This window comes from Phyllostomus hastatus, unplaced genomic scaffold (genome assembly GCF_019186645.2).
Source record: "Phyllostomus hastatus isolate PE091 unplaced genomic scaffold, TTU_PhHast_1.1 phas_contig_198, whole genome shotgun sequence".
NCBI lineage: Eukaryota > Metazoa > Chordata > Mammalia > Chiroptera > Phyllostomidae > Phyllostomus > Phyllostomus hastatus.
In genome coordinates this window covers 3,663,431-3,676,884 of record NW_025333715.1, presented here as the reverse complement: position 1 = coordinate 3,676,884, position 13,454 = coordinate 3,663,431, and positions in this window count along the sequence as shown.

Here is a 13,454-nt window from a genome sequence, read left to right as displayed (position 1 = left end):
GGGGAGAGAGGCGAGAGGGATGAGTGTGGGACACCAGCTGACCTGCCAGGGGCCGTCACCGAGGCCGGAAATGTCAAGGGCAGGCAGAGGACAGGGGCAGGGGCCGTGCCCAAAGATGCTTCGGCCCTGGCTGGTGTGGCTCAGTGGACTGAGTGCCGGCCTGCGAACCAAAGGGTCGCTGGTTCGATTCCCAGTCAGGGCACGTGCCTGGGTTGCAGGCCAGGTTCCCTGTTGAGGGCATGCAAAGGGTGACCACACACTGATGTTTCCCTCCCTTTCTTTCTCCCTCCCTTTCCCCTCTCTCTAAAAATAAATAAAAATCTTTTAAAAAATAGATGGTTTAAAGCCTCAGGGACACGGCGTGTTAACGGGGTGGGCCTCGGCACGGGCAGGATGTCAGCTGGGGGCGTGGGTAGGGAAGAGGACGCCGGGATGGGGAGCAGGGCGAGCTGGGGTGGAGGCAGGACCGTGAGGCGGGCACGGGGCACGGGCGGCTGTGAATGCACCTGCACGGGGGAAGCAGCTCCAGGCCAGGAGGCAGGCGGGCGGGGGCAGGTGGGAGCTCAGGCTCCAGACCCACCCCCCCCAGCCGGAGGGACTCCTGGGCGGCGATTGGCTGGCATTTATTTCCCACTGGGCTCCCCTTCCCTTTCCTTCTCAAAGCCTTTCTGCGGGGTCACCTGCCCCGGGGCGTGAGACACCGCACCCTCCTCACCGGAAGTGAGTGCCCTGTCACCGCAACACCCCCCCCCACCCCCAGGATGTCATGGATGTGACTCAGCCCTCGCCCTGCCCGGGGCTCTGCCAGCCCCGAGCGCACCCTCCCTGGGCGCTCACCCAAGTTCCGGCCCCACCAGCTGGCCTGCCCTTCTCTGCAACCCAACAGGCAGGGCCTGGACGCTGCCCGCCCAGGGGACGGTGGGAGCGGAGGAGGGGACCTAACAACAAAGACAGGTGCTGCTCACCTGGCTGGTAGGGACAGCTGTCAGTCACCCTCCTGTCACCATGCACACTGAGGGGACAAGCAGACACCCTCAGCGCGGTGAAGGAGATTACACAGCCGGTAAAGTGGGCGGGGATTCCCCCGGGGCCCAGGTTCCCAGGCGGACTTTGAAGGCCCAGGTTTACTGGGCACCGACTGTCCCCTGGACCCTGGCCTGGGCCCTGGGCATGCCCGGTGAATGAGATGGCCCTGCCCGCAGGGGCAGATAGTCCAAGAGAGGGAGGGGCACGGGAGCAGTCAGCAGGAGAACAGAGGATTCTCTCTCGGGGCGGCAGAGCCTGGCCCGGCCTCTCCCGGCAGCCGGTGCTCCACGCTGCTCTCTCCTCCCTGCGCCTGCACACGGCTCTTCGCTTCCCCGGAGGCACCCGGTGAAAATTCTCGGTCACCCCTGGAAGCTGGGACAACCTTCGATTCCTAGAGGCGCCCAGGTGGGAAGGCCCTCCTCCAAGCCACGTGCCCCGCCCTTCTTCCTGACGCGTCCTCCCCAGCACGCCCGGGGGGTGGGGGGGTGGCAATCCCCGAGACAGGAGGCTCGCTGCCTCATCACGTCACGGGAACCGTTCCACGCCGAGAGAATGCCGACGGGAAGGTCCTCCCTACACCGGACACACACATGCCTCCCTCTCCCTTCCACCGGCCGCTGCTCCGGGTCCTGCCCCGGGAAACACCCATCCCGTGTTATTCCTCATCACCGCATGGCCTCTGGTCCCGCCAACCCTCTCTTCTGCAGAATAAATGTCCTCAGTGCTCCCACTTTCCCCACACGCCGCCTGGTCGCACTCCGGTCCGTCAGTCCCCTCCACTGTCTGCCGCTCTAACACGGTCCAGAAAAGTGTCACTGCATGGCCATCAAGGGTCCCCAGGGGACCAGGACCAAAGACCACCCTGACCTTAGGTTCTGCCTTCTCTCGGCCTGGGAGTGGATGGCAAAGGCCCAGACAGGCAGCTGGAGCCATGCAGGTCCTGGGGGGTGGGGGGTGGGGACAGTCACTGCAGGTGGAGACCCGAGGTTCCCTCAGTCCGTCATTCAGTGCCTGCTGCTCGCCGGATCAGTGCCAGGCAGACACCATGGTGGTTGTGCAGGAAAGTAAAAAAAGCGAATAGCCGTGGCTGGCGTAGCTCAGTGGATTGAACTCGGGCTGCGAACCAAAGTGTCGCAGGTTCAATTCCCAGCCAGGGTACATGCCTGGGGTGCAAGTCGTGACCCCCAGCAACCCCACATTGATGTGTGTGTCTCTCTCTCTCTTTCCTCCTCCCTTCCCTCTCTAAAAATAAATAAATAAAAATTTTTTTTTAAAAAGTGAATAAACATCTAAGATAATTTTAGATAGAGGCAATGCTTTGGGAAACAAACAAACAAACAAACAAAAAACCAGACGTTTATTTAAAAAATAATTTTAAAACCTAACCCTACAGAAATTCTCAAGGGGAAGTGAATTCCAGGTCAAGGGCATGGCCAGTGCAAAGGCCCTGAGGCAGGGAGGCGCATGGCACACTCAGAGGCCACTGCGGCTCCAGCGAAATAAGCCGGGGCGGAGGAGGAGCGGCGGGGGGTGCGGCTGGAAAGGCCGGGAGCCTCTTCCCAGTTCCGGGTGCGTTCCTCTGGAGGGCATCAGACCTCAGCAGGATCTGACTTGTGCTTTCAAATGCAAGGGGAAGGAGAGACCAGTGTAGACAAGACCTACCAGCAAAGGCTTCGTGGAAGCCACCGAAACCTTCTACCACAGAATTAGAGAAAAGCCACAATCTCCTGTGGGCACTGGAAAATTTACCTCTTTAAAGCGGTTTCCCTGGCTGGTGTGGCTCAGTGGATGGAGCACCGGCCTGCGAACCAAAGGGTCGCCAGTTCGATTCCCAGTCAGGGCACAGGCCTGGGTTGCAGGCCAGGTCCCCAATAGGAGGGGTGTGAGAGGCAACCGATCAATGTTTCTCTTCCACACCGATGTTTCTCTCCTTCTCTTTCTCCCTTCCTTGTCCATTCTCTAAAAATAATTTTTAAAAACACCCCACACATTGTAGGGTACCACTTACATGAAATGGCCCCAAAAGCCAAACCTACAGAAACAGAAAGGAGACGAGTGGGGACCAGGGGCTGCGAGCAGGAGGAGAGTGATTGCAAATGGACACGAGGGATCTCTGGGGGACGGAAATGCTCTAAAAGTAGATTGCGGTGGTGGTTGCACAACTCTGTGCATTTGCTGAAGAGTCACACTGAACGGTACACTTGACTTGTGCTCCTGAGCACTGTCGCATTGCTTCCTTAATCTGAGCACCGGGCAGGCACACCCCCGAGGGCGGCCTCTGCTGGCGGCCCCCAGCACCCCCACCCAGCCCGGCTCAGCCCCTCCAGGCCTCCCCTTGGGGTGCGGGGAGCGGGCGGGGGCTGCCCTCCCTGTCCCAGCATTTCTTGCCCTCCATCCTCTGGGTCTGTTCCCTTCACTTCTCTCTCCTCTCTAGACTGGACTCTGGGGAGCGAGGACCCGCCTGCGGCCCATCTCTGCGCCCCAGCTCCGGTGCTGGTCGGCCCTCGACGCTCCTTTGGTCCTGGTCCCGGGGGACTGGACGGAAAAGCAGGACTTTTGCCAGCTGGGGAGAGGCTTCTCCTGGGGCACCCAAGTTCAAAGAAGAGTTTGCCTACAAGCCAGCCAGCTTCCCCACAGACGTACTTGAAATCTTATTCCGAAAGCTCTGATGTCATTTTGACTAGTCCAGGATTCAGGAACTGAAGCAAACCAGCAGCTGTCTCACTGCTTAGTCATGCCGTCGGAGCGATATAAATAAACTCATAACCACGTAGCAACAGGACCTCACTGAACTGCTCCTGCAAAGAACTTTCCTTAAAGCAACTTTGCTAAATTTACTTAATTCCGCTTTCAGGGCTGGAACCCTTTTTACAATCTGCCCCCTGCTGGGCAGCTGAGGCTCGCTCCCGGCTCTGAAGATCTCCCTCCTCCAGGAGCGGAAAGCCACCCCTACCCCCACCGCACCCAGCCTCCGAGCCCCACCCAAGCTCACACCCTCAGCACTCCCCTGCTAGGCTTTCCGCCAGCCCCTCCCCGCCTCCACCTCATTCATCCTCCAAACGACCCCGAGAGTCACAGCTCTAAGAACTCCCATCTTGCCACTCCGCTCCTCAAGAACACTCAATGGCTCCCCAGTGCCTATGGAATTTGCCCACATTCTTTGGTCTTCATAATCTGGCCTTGAGCCATCTTTCTGAAATTAGCCCCCACTATTCCCTGCCTCCCATGCAGCGTCCACTCCTCTGAGACACACCTGGAGGAGGCCGCCCCAGTTCACCGAGGCAGCCCCGATCAGGACTCTTGCCCTGCAGACTGTCCGGGCCGCCTCCCCAGCCCTGAGCCTACGCTGTCTCTTTTCGAGGCTGCGTATGTCTGGTCCTTACAAGAAACAGGTTGAATCCCTTTGAGGACGGGCACCGGACCTTAAAACAAAAGTTAGGGTGAAAATTACAAAACTGGTTTGGCACTTTTGCAATTACTATCTCCCCTTCCTCGTAATGGCCGTGCAAGGTCCATAGCACACAGGTTACAACCTCCACCTGGCAGAGGATGAAGCAAAGCTCAGAGAGGTTAAGTAACTTGCTTGCAGTCACACAGCAAGCAAGCATCAGGGCCGGGAGCAGCCTGGGTCTTCTGATGCCCGATTCTGTCCTTGTTCTGTCACCCCCTGAAGTCACCCTTGTGCACTTCTGACTTCCCAGACCTTGGCTATGGCTAGGGACAGCTGATATCCATCAGTTTCACAGTCTCTCATTTCAGTGCCCGGGTAAGTGCTGGTTGCCATAGTGACCTGGTGCTTCCCCGAGGACACGGCTTCCACCTCTGCCTGCCCCGCGGGAGGCCGCACCCTGCCCTGGGAAGAGCCAGGTGGGCAGCCACAGGCACCAGGTCCCAATGCAGCCTCTGCCCCTCATACCCGTGTGACTGTGGGGAGCCCCTCCCTGCCGTGAAGGACCGGGCAGCATCCCAGGGCCCCCAAATCAGGTGCTGAGAGCTGTTTGCTTGTTTGTTTCTCTAATTTAGCAGGCCCTCACGGCTCTGTGGGAAACATAATTTGTGAGGCTTGAAGTAACCACACGGCTGCCATGGCCCTTGGCGGCGGCACCTAGGCCTGCCTGGGTCTCCCCGACCTTGCAGTGAGAAAGGCGGGGTGTCCCTCTGCGGGTTGCCTGTGGCCCAGGCCAGCTGCCACCAGCTCCCTCCAGGTTATCGCCGCCCCCCCCCCCCCAGTGCCTGCAGTGCCCGACTGAAGAGGAAGACACGCCCACCTGCTACCCAAGGTCAAACGGGGCCTCTGCTGACCCTGGGGAACAAGGCAGCCTTAAAACCCAGCCGCGTCAGAGCTGGTGGAACTTCCCGCGTGAAATCACCCAAGGGTCTCACGTCCTCCTGTTCGCGCCGTGCAGGCGGCCAGGAGCTCCCCTGCTGAGGGTGAGCAGGGCCCGAGGACCCCTCCGTGCCTGGAGGGAGAGCGCACCCTGGGATAAGTGGGTGTTAGAGAGGACTTCCTGGGGGGTGCTGGAGTTTGCTGGGCGAGGTGGGCGGGTCTGGGGAGGCCCCTCTGCTCTGGATAGGATGCTCTCGGAAAGGGCGTGATTCCAGCAGCAAGGGCCTTAACAACTCTCCTCTGCAGGGTGGGTGGGCAGCCCGGGGCCAGGCCTCGGCTGTGACCGGTGAGACAGCAGGCTGTCCGGCAGCCTCCACCAGCTGGGGAGGCTGGACATTTCCGTAGCCTGGACGGTGCTCATGCCCTGTCTGCGTCCACGTAATACCAGGCTGTGGGGGCCAGGCCCGTTCCTGCGGGTCAGGAGTGCTCTCTCCCCTCGGGGACACAGCCGAGGGCAGAGTCCGCCAGCCGCCGCCGTCTCTCCGGCTGGAACAGCCCCGGCACCCCCGAGGGCCGTATTTAAGACGTCTCTCCCTCACCCCTCACTAGCCAGCCGCTGTCTGGGGACCACCCCAGGGCCTGAGGCCTGGAGACTGAAGACAGAGGGGGTGGTTGTGGTGCCCCACGGTGGCTGGGAGGCACGCTCAGAGCTCCAGGCCACTGCACGGTTCGGCCGGAGCGGGGCTCCCAGCTGGGATGCCAAGTCTGCCCAGCATCCTCAGCCACGACCGCGGAGACCCCGGCAGGGCAGCCCGCCCTCCAGCCCCCTCTCCCCGGGAGGCCTTCCGGCCAGCCCAGGTGCGCTCTTCAGGAAGGCCGCCCCGGGGGCAGGGCCAGGGGAGCCCGGAAGCCCCGGTGGGCGGGTGGGGGCGCGAGGGTCAGCGGTGCCAGGAGACCCAGTTCTGGAGACAGAAGTCAAGAAGACTCGGCTCCCGACGGGAACTGAAGGATGAGGGAGAGAAAGGTCCTGAATCGGACACAAAATCAGGGGCAAAAGCACCAGGCGCTTGTGATCTTGGACTCGCTGCAGGGGCCCCGTCACCGTCCCCCCTGGCAACAACCTGGAAGTAAAAGGCCTTCCAAGTGAGAGGCAACACGCATTTGCTGGAGATCCATCAGAGCAGCCACCCAGAACCACTGATCCAGGCAGAAACAACACAGGCCTGCAGCTGGGAGGCGAGGGCAGGGGCGTCCCCGAGGAAGCCAAGGGAACAACGACACCGACAGACGGAGGGCACTTCCGTCCCTGCAGGTAAGCTAACACAGTGACACTAATTCTAAGCAATTCTTAAAATGTTCAGCCCCCTCCTCAAGAAGCATCAGCATTTTTCAGTCCGGTATTCCCGGTCCGTCGTCATGGCGCCCGCTTCCTTGTTGCCTTTCTGCAAACGGCCTTTGGGTCGCGCGTGGCTTCGGGCTCCATCCAGAGGTTATCCCGAGTTTTCAACCTTCCGAAGGGCCGAGGCGTCGGCCGTGCCAGGCGGTCCCTCCGGGAGGGCAGCTCCGCCCCCACTAATGAGGCTCGTGGGTGTCGCTTTCCCACGGTCGTTTGGGCCGGGGAGCCTTTCATTCACAACCTCCATCAGCAGTTATGTGTATGCACAGCGACCACATTGCTGAGAAAACTAACACACACACACACACACACACACACACACGGAAAACGCTGGCCTTCTCTGGAGCGTCTCACCCGGTTGTCGCTTAGGCAAGAAACTAGAGGACCTGGACACACACACAGCCAGGGGGTCAGTCGAGCGGGAAGGAGTGGGAGGGGGGATCCTGATGCTGAGAAAAAAGGCACAGCCTGGGAGTCGTCTCCAAGTCGACCCGGCAGACCGCACCGCAGCCTCGGGGGGGCTTTGTCGTGGGGCTGGGCGGAGCTGGGGCCAGGGAGGCCCGCTGAGACCCAGGCGTCTCAGCTGCCACCGAGGGCTGGCAGGTCCGGGGCGGACTCCCTGGAGCTCTCTCTTCTTGCCCACACTGTCGTCGTCCCGGGGCTGCTGCAACAGACCGCGCGCCCCGGGAGGCTTAGGACAGCAGCGATGACTCTCCTCCCAGAGCTGTGGGGCCCGAGCCTTCCACCCAGGTGTCCTGGGGCGGGCTCCTTCAGAGGGAGAATCCGCCCCACCCCTGCTCCTCCAGGTGCCCAGGCGGCCCCGAGGCGGCTTCCTCCGCCTGGGGCAGCGTCCCCCGGCCCTGCCTCTGTCTGCGTGTCATGGGTGGCCTCCTTCTCCCCACAGTGAGTTCTCGTCCCTGGAGAAGGACACCCGCCGTCAGACCTAGGGCTGCCATGCAAGCCCTGACATCGTGCTCTGTTTTGTTCCTTCCGCTGGGGCGGTGCACGTGCCTGGCGTCAGCTCCGACGAGGAGGCACCCCCGTCCTACCACCTTCCCCGGGGGCTCCTTTGTGTTAGACGTTTGGGCTGAGTTCGGTCACTGACCACGGGGCGACTCGCGTTGTCTTGCCTGTGTTTTAAATTCCCTGCTGTTATGTTAGAAATTCACCAATACCTGGCTGGCGTGGCTCAGTGGATTGAGCTCGGGCTGCGAACCAAAGTGTCGCAGGTTCGATTCCCAGTCAGGGCACATGCCTGGGTTGCAGGCCACGGCCCCCAGCAACTGCACATGGATGTTTCTTTCTCTTTCTCTCTTTCTCCCTCCCTTCCCTCTCTAAAAATAAATAAATAAAATCTTTTAAAAATTAAAAAAAGAAAAAGAAATTCACCGATGAAGAGTGAACCTGAGAAAGCCCAGACCCCCATCCCCGACCCAGGGAAAGCAGATCCCCAGGCCCGAGGGCTCCCTGCACCCCTGACACTGGGCTCTGTGGCCCCCGGTCATGTCCAGCCAGGTCTTGTAAGAAACAAACCTGTGTCTTGTCAGAGTTCCCTGATCGTTATTGCTGAAGGGCGTCGGGTCCTCACGGTGAGAACCGCAAGGGCTGGTCCAGCCACAGCGCTGGGTGTTGATGCGCTGAGACCGGAACACGGGCAGGGGCCCGCCCTCCCTCAGACGTGCGCTCGTCGGAGACCCTTAGCTGACTGCACCTGCAAAGACTGGTTGCCAAATAAGGTCCCATTCGGATGCTCCCGATAGAACTGCATTGGCGCGGGGGGAGGAGGGGGCGGACTATTCAACCCCCTGCACCCACAGAGAAGTCTGAGCTCCTTCTGGCCCTCAGGGTTGAGCCCCTGAGGGTGACGCCCCTGCAGAAAAAGACCCAGCAGCCGGCACTGGAGGCCACCCGGGGCGGGGACGGGGGGGCGGTCACGTGTTCCAAGGAAGCCGCTGCTGCCGCATGCAGGGCCACCCTGGACACGCTCCCCACAGCCCGGTGTGGGGGGCCACGGGGAACAGGGCCGGCAAGCCCCCCGTGGCTCTGCGGGGTGTGCCAGGTCCCCCAGCCTCAGAAGCGGCGGCTGGTGGCGGGCAGTGAGGCCAGGGCTGCCCGGCCACCTCCTGTGCCCCATCCAAGCCCCTGAGCCCTGGAGAGAGACTTTGCTCGGGCATTTGCTGTCTTGTCAAGACTCCCCCGAGGACGCGGGAAGAGAGCCCGGACTCCGGCCGGGGCTGCGGCACGGCATTCGCGTGTAAGAAAAATCCAGGGGGTTGAACTTGAGAAAGAAAAATGACCCTGGACAAGTGGCAAACAGGGGACTCTGCGTCCCCCTGGGCTCGTTCCTAGTAACAGGTGTGCGGGGAGCGCGCTGGGACCCCAGGCCCAGAAGCTTGGGAAGCCACTTTTAACTTAAAAGCATACATCACACAGTGTGGTTCGAGGCTGGCACCCATCAGAAAAGACACAGAAACACCCGTCCTCCTAAATGAGAGGCCAGAGCCCACTGGATAGCTCCCCTCTTTCCTCTCAAAGGGTCCTGGGACGCCCCGAGGGCAAGCCGCTGGGGCACGGCGCAGGTTACATGACACCGTGGGCACCCTGTGGGTCCCCGGTTCCTGGGCCGCAGCAGGCTCTGGGCCCGCAGGCGAGCTGGCAGCAGACCCCGGCCTGCCTCCCTGGACCGTAGGGGTCTGGGGGCCTGACCCTGGGGAGAGCCAGGGCCAGGCAGCTCCTCGGAAGCCGCACCCTGGCTGCTGGGAGGGGCGGCTGAGCTAGAAACGCCCCAGTCTCCCGGGGCAACATGGGCAGAGAAGCCAGAGGGCCTCCGAGGACGGGCGGCGTGGGCCTCACAGAGACCACGGCCACAGGTGGAAAGAGTCCGCTGGCCGGACGGTGGGGCCCGGCTGGATGCCACGGGGCTGCGGCCTGAGCCTGGCGGGGGTCCAGGTGGGAGACCCAGCGATGAGCCTGTCACTTCCCAGGCCTGCTTCAGACCCCACTTCCTGCCCTCCCGCGTTCTGGACGTGCTGGGAGGAAGCATCTGCCCCGAACGTGACATCATCACTAACGCGTGACTCAAGTGACAGTCAGTATGTGACACAAATCTATTTAGCAGACACTTGTTCTCCCCTAGCAACCTGGCCCTCGGCAAACAGATGACCTCCCTCCTCCCCAGCTGGGAGCACGGCCGGCCGTCCCCACCAGGGGCCCCACCCTTTCCCGGGTACGTCCAGGAGGGAAAAATAAAGCCACCCAACCAGGAACCTGGGTGGTCAGAACCGGCGAGGTTGGGGACAGGCTGTGTTAGGAAGCCGAGGGTGGAGGCCACGGCCGCAGGGATGACGCCCCCTCCCGGGAAAGATGACACAGCCAGAGCTGTGACAGGAGCCAGGCTGGACAGGCGGTGGCACTCGTGACTTCTGAGGCAAATATAATAAACCCCCTTTTTACACACTTAGGAAGCAAAGGTCCACAGAGCCACTGACGGCCTTGGGACGGACTAGTCAAGGGCAGAGCCCGGCTGCGGGCCCGGCTCTGAGTCAGAGGCTCCGGCCACACCCAGCACCGCGACCCTAGACCTAACCAGCGACCCCAGACCTGACATCGAGCAAGGCAGGAAAGGCACACGCAGATCGGATCAATAGGTGGGAACAGGGCCAGGCGTGCAGTGAACCAAGCACACAGATCCGCCCAAATTGTAATTTATTTGGATTCTGGCTACATACCATTTGCATGACTCTCCTCTCACTTTAGAAGGTACTATATCCATTTAAAGGGACCTTCTCCCTAACTGGCAGTGAGGTGTCATTAAACATAGGGAGCGCACGCGCACACACACACGATGTGACATGTTCAGCGACGCGTGTTTGCGGGTCAGGGAGGGGAAGACCTCTAAGGAAGGCCTCAGAGCCACACCGTGAGAACCAAATCCCGTCACCGACACCGTCACAAAAAACAGGTGCAGAGTTTTAGTAAAAGCAGCTCAGCAAACGGGGGTCGCCGTGTTGCCGTCGGTGTTCAGCCAGGAAACAGCAGAGGGAGGAGACCCTGAGGTGAAGAAACTGGGCGGGAGAAGCCTGCTCACTCAGCCGAGACGCTGCCGCTTCACACTCCGGGGGCCGGCAGCCTTTCTCCTGGGGTGGGGTTCGCACCCCTCCCTCCGGGGCGCAAGGAGAGGGGCTGGGTCCTGGGGGCCTCTCAGTCTAACCAGGGGGTGCGGACCCGTGGGAGGCCCTCTCAAGATTGGGAAGTAGACTGCTTCTTTTGAAAAAGCACCTGGCCCGTCCCAAGTCCATGCTCCAGGTTATAACCCCAGGGGGACAAAATAACTTGCATGCTAGCCCGGGCTGGCGTAGCTCAGTGGATTGAGCGCGGGCTGCAAACCAAAGCGTCGCAGGTTCGATTCCCAGTCAGGGCACATGCCTGGGTTGCAGGCCACGGCCCCCAGCAACCGCACCTTGATGTTTCTCTCTCTCTCTCTTTCTCCCTCTCTTCCCTAAAAATAAATAAATAAAATCTTAAAAAAAAAAAAAACGTGCATGCTCTCTCTCTCTCTCTCTGTCTCCCCGCCTCCCTCTCCTGCCCTCACTAGAGGTGCTCACAACACGGCACACACCTGTTCTCTCCACGGCCCCTGGAGGGGAGCCCGGGTACCCAAGCCCAGCAAAGGGCCGCAGCTGGAAGCCCACGCTGAGCCAGCCGCTGCTGGACCGGACCGGACCTTGACGGGGAGCACAAGCTCTGGCCCGCGGCCTTCATCCTGGCCCTGCCAAAGACCGGCCCTTTTCCACGGCGAGGCGGCTGGAGACGGGCATCATCGGCACACCACCCCACAGAGCTGCATCCTCCCGCGCGGGGCTCAGGGAATCCCTTTCCTTCAGACGCCGCGGCAGCCTCGCTTCCACCGGTAAACGGGACCACAGCACCACGGCAGAGGCTCGAGCACCCGTCTGGAGGGCCATCTGGACGCGTCAGTCACTCTGCCCAGCCAGCCGGGGTTCCCTCCCATATCCTTCTGTTACGTCCCGTGTCCAGAGTGGCTTCATGTAAACACACAGGAGCCCGTCCCCGCTGACAGCCGCCAACAGCGCCTGCCTCTTCTGCAGCCAGCCTGGATGCCAATGTCCATAAGCCACGCGGCAGGAGTTTGGGCTCACCGGACAGTGGTGACCCACTGGCGAAACGAGGTGACGGCGGCCGGTGTCTCCTGCGAGCACCTAGACAGAGGCCTCTGGGAAGACCGATGACTGAGGCATGTTTCTAGCTGCCCGTTTCCCTCAAAATCACGGCCAAAGGAGCGGAACCAACATAGCGGCCAGGTTAAAACTCTTGCTTTCCCGCAGCGGCGTGATTCTGCAAGATGTCCGGGTTTTAGCGGTGTCTTTAATTCAGTTACATGTTGAAAACACGGATGCCTTATAATAAACTAATCACACACCGAAGCCGTTACTTTCTTCTGAAAGGGCTGGGTTATCTGTGTGGCCAGTTCTTTCGGCCCCAATGAGATGGGCAGTGACCCTGTGATCTCCAAGAAATACGTGTGAGTGTGTGTGTGCGCGTGTGCACTCGCACACTCTTCACCTCCACCCAGGCACAAGGCCCCTGAAGCCTGTCGTTTCCCTCCTAAGAGCCACAGAGACTTTTTTTTAAAGGTTTTATTTTCCGAGACAAGAAGGGAGGGAGGAGGAAACATCCATGTGTGAGAGAGACATTGATTGGCTGCCTCTTGGGCGCCCCCAACTGGGGACCTGCAACCCGGGCATGTGCCCTGACAGGGAATCGAACCGGTGACCTTCTGGTTTGCAGGTCGGCTCACAATCCACTGAACCACACCAGCCAGGGCCCATCTTTTTTCTTTTCCTTAATTTCTTACATTTTTTTTAATGTAAGCTTTATTGTATTATTTTCTACTACCATTTAGTCCCCTACACCTCCCTCCTCCTGGCCGTCTCTGTTCTCAGTTCCGGAACTAGCTCCAGCACCTGAAGGTGAAACTGGTTGTCTCTGCCACCCGGAACAGGCCCCTTCTGCCTCGTCAGAGTTTGTGCTGATGAGTGACGGGTGTGGGGGCTCCAGAGTAGCCCCAGTCTGGGGGGCGGGGGGTGGCTGTGGGGGGAACCGATCACGGGATCACAGGATTGGCACCTTCAGGCCCACCGCCCACCCTCCCGGAGGTCGTTGAATCGATCACCAGTGGCCAAGGATCTGATCAATCACACGGAGAAGCCTCCGTGAGTGCCCCAAACTCCGGCACTTGAACGATGGACTTCAGGGAGCTCCCACGGAGCTGAGCATGCGAGGGCCTGGGGGACGGTGCTGCCCTCCGCCCCGGGGAGGGCTCGGGAAGCCCGCGGCCCCTCCCACACCCTGCCCTTTGCATCGCTGCCGCCTGGCTGCTCCAGGGTTGGGTCCTGTACCGTGAACCAGTAATCTGGTAAGTCCGCTTGTCCTGACTTCCGTGAGCCGCTCTAACAAATTACCCCAACGGTCTGCGGTCTGTGGTCGGAGGCACAGGGAGGGACCCCTGTGCCTGTGGGAGGGACCTGCTCCTGCTGCCCCCTCCAGCAGCAGGGGCAGACCTGAAGGCCCCCCCCCACCCCCCGCAGGACGCCCGCACCAGCTGGGGGATGCAGGGCTGCCTGGCATGGGGAACACCCCCACACGTCTGGCCTCGGAGGTTTGTGCCTGTGCGGGCACAGGAGG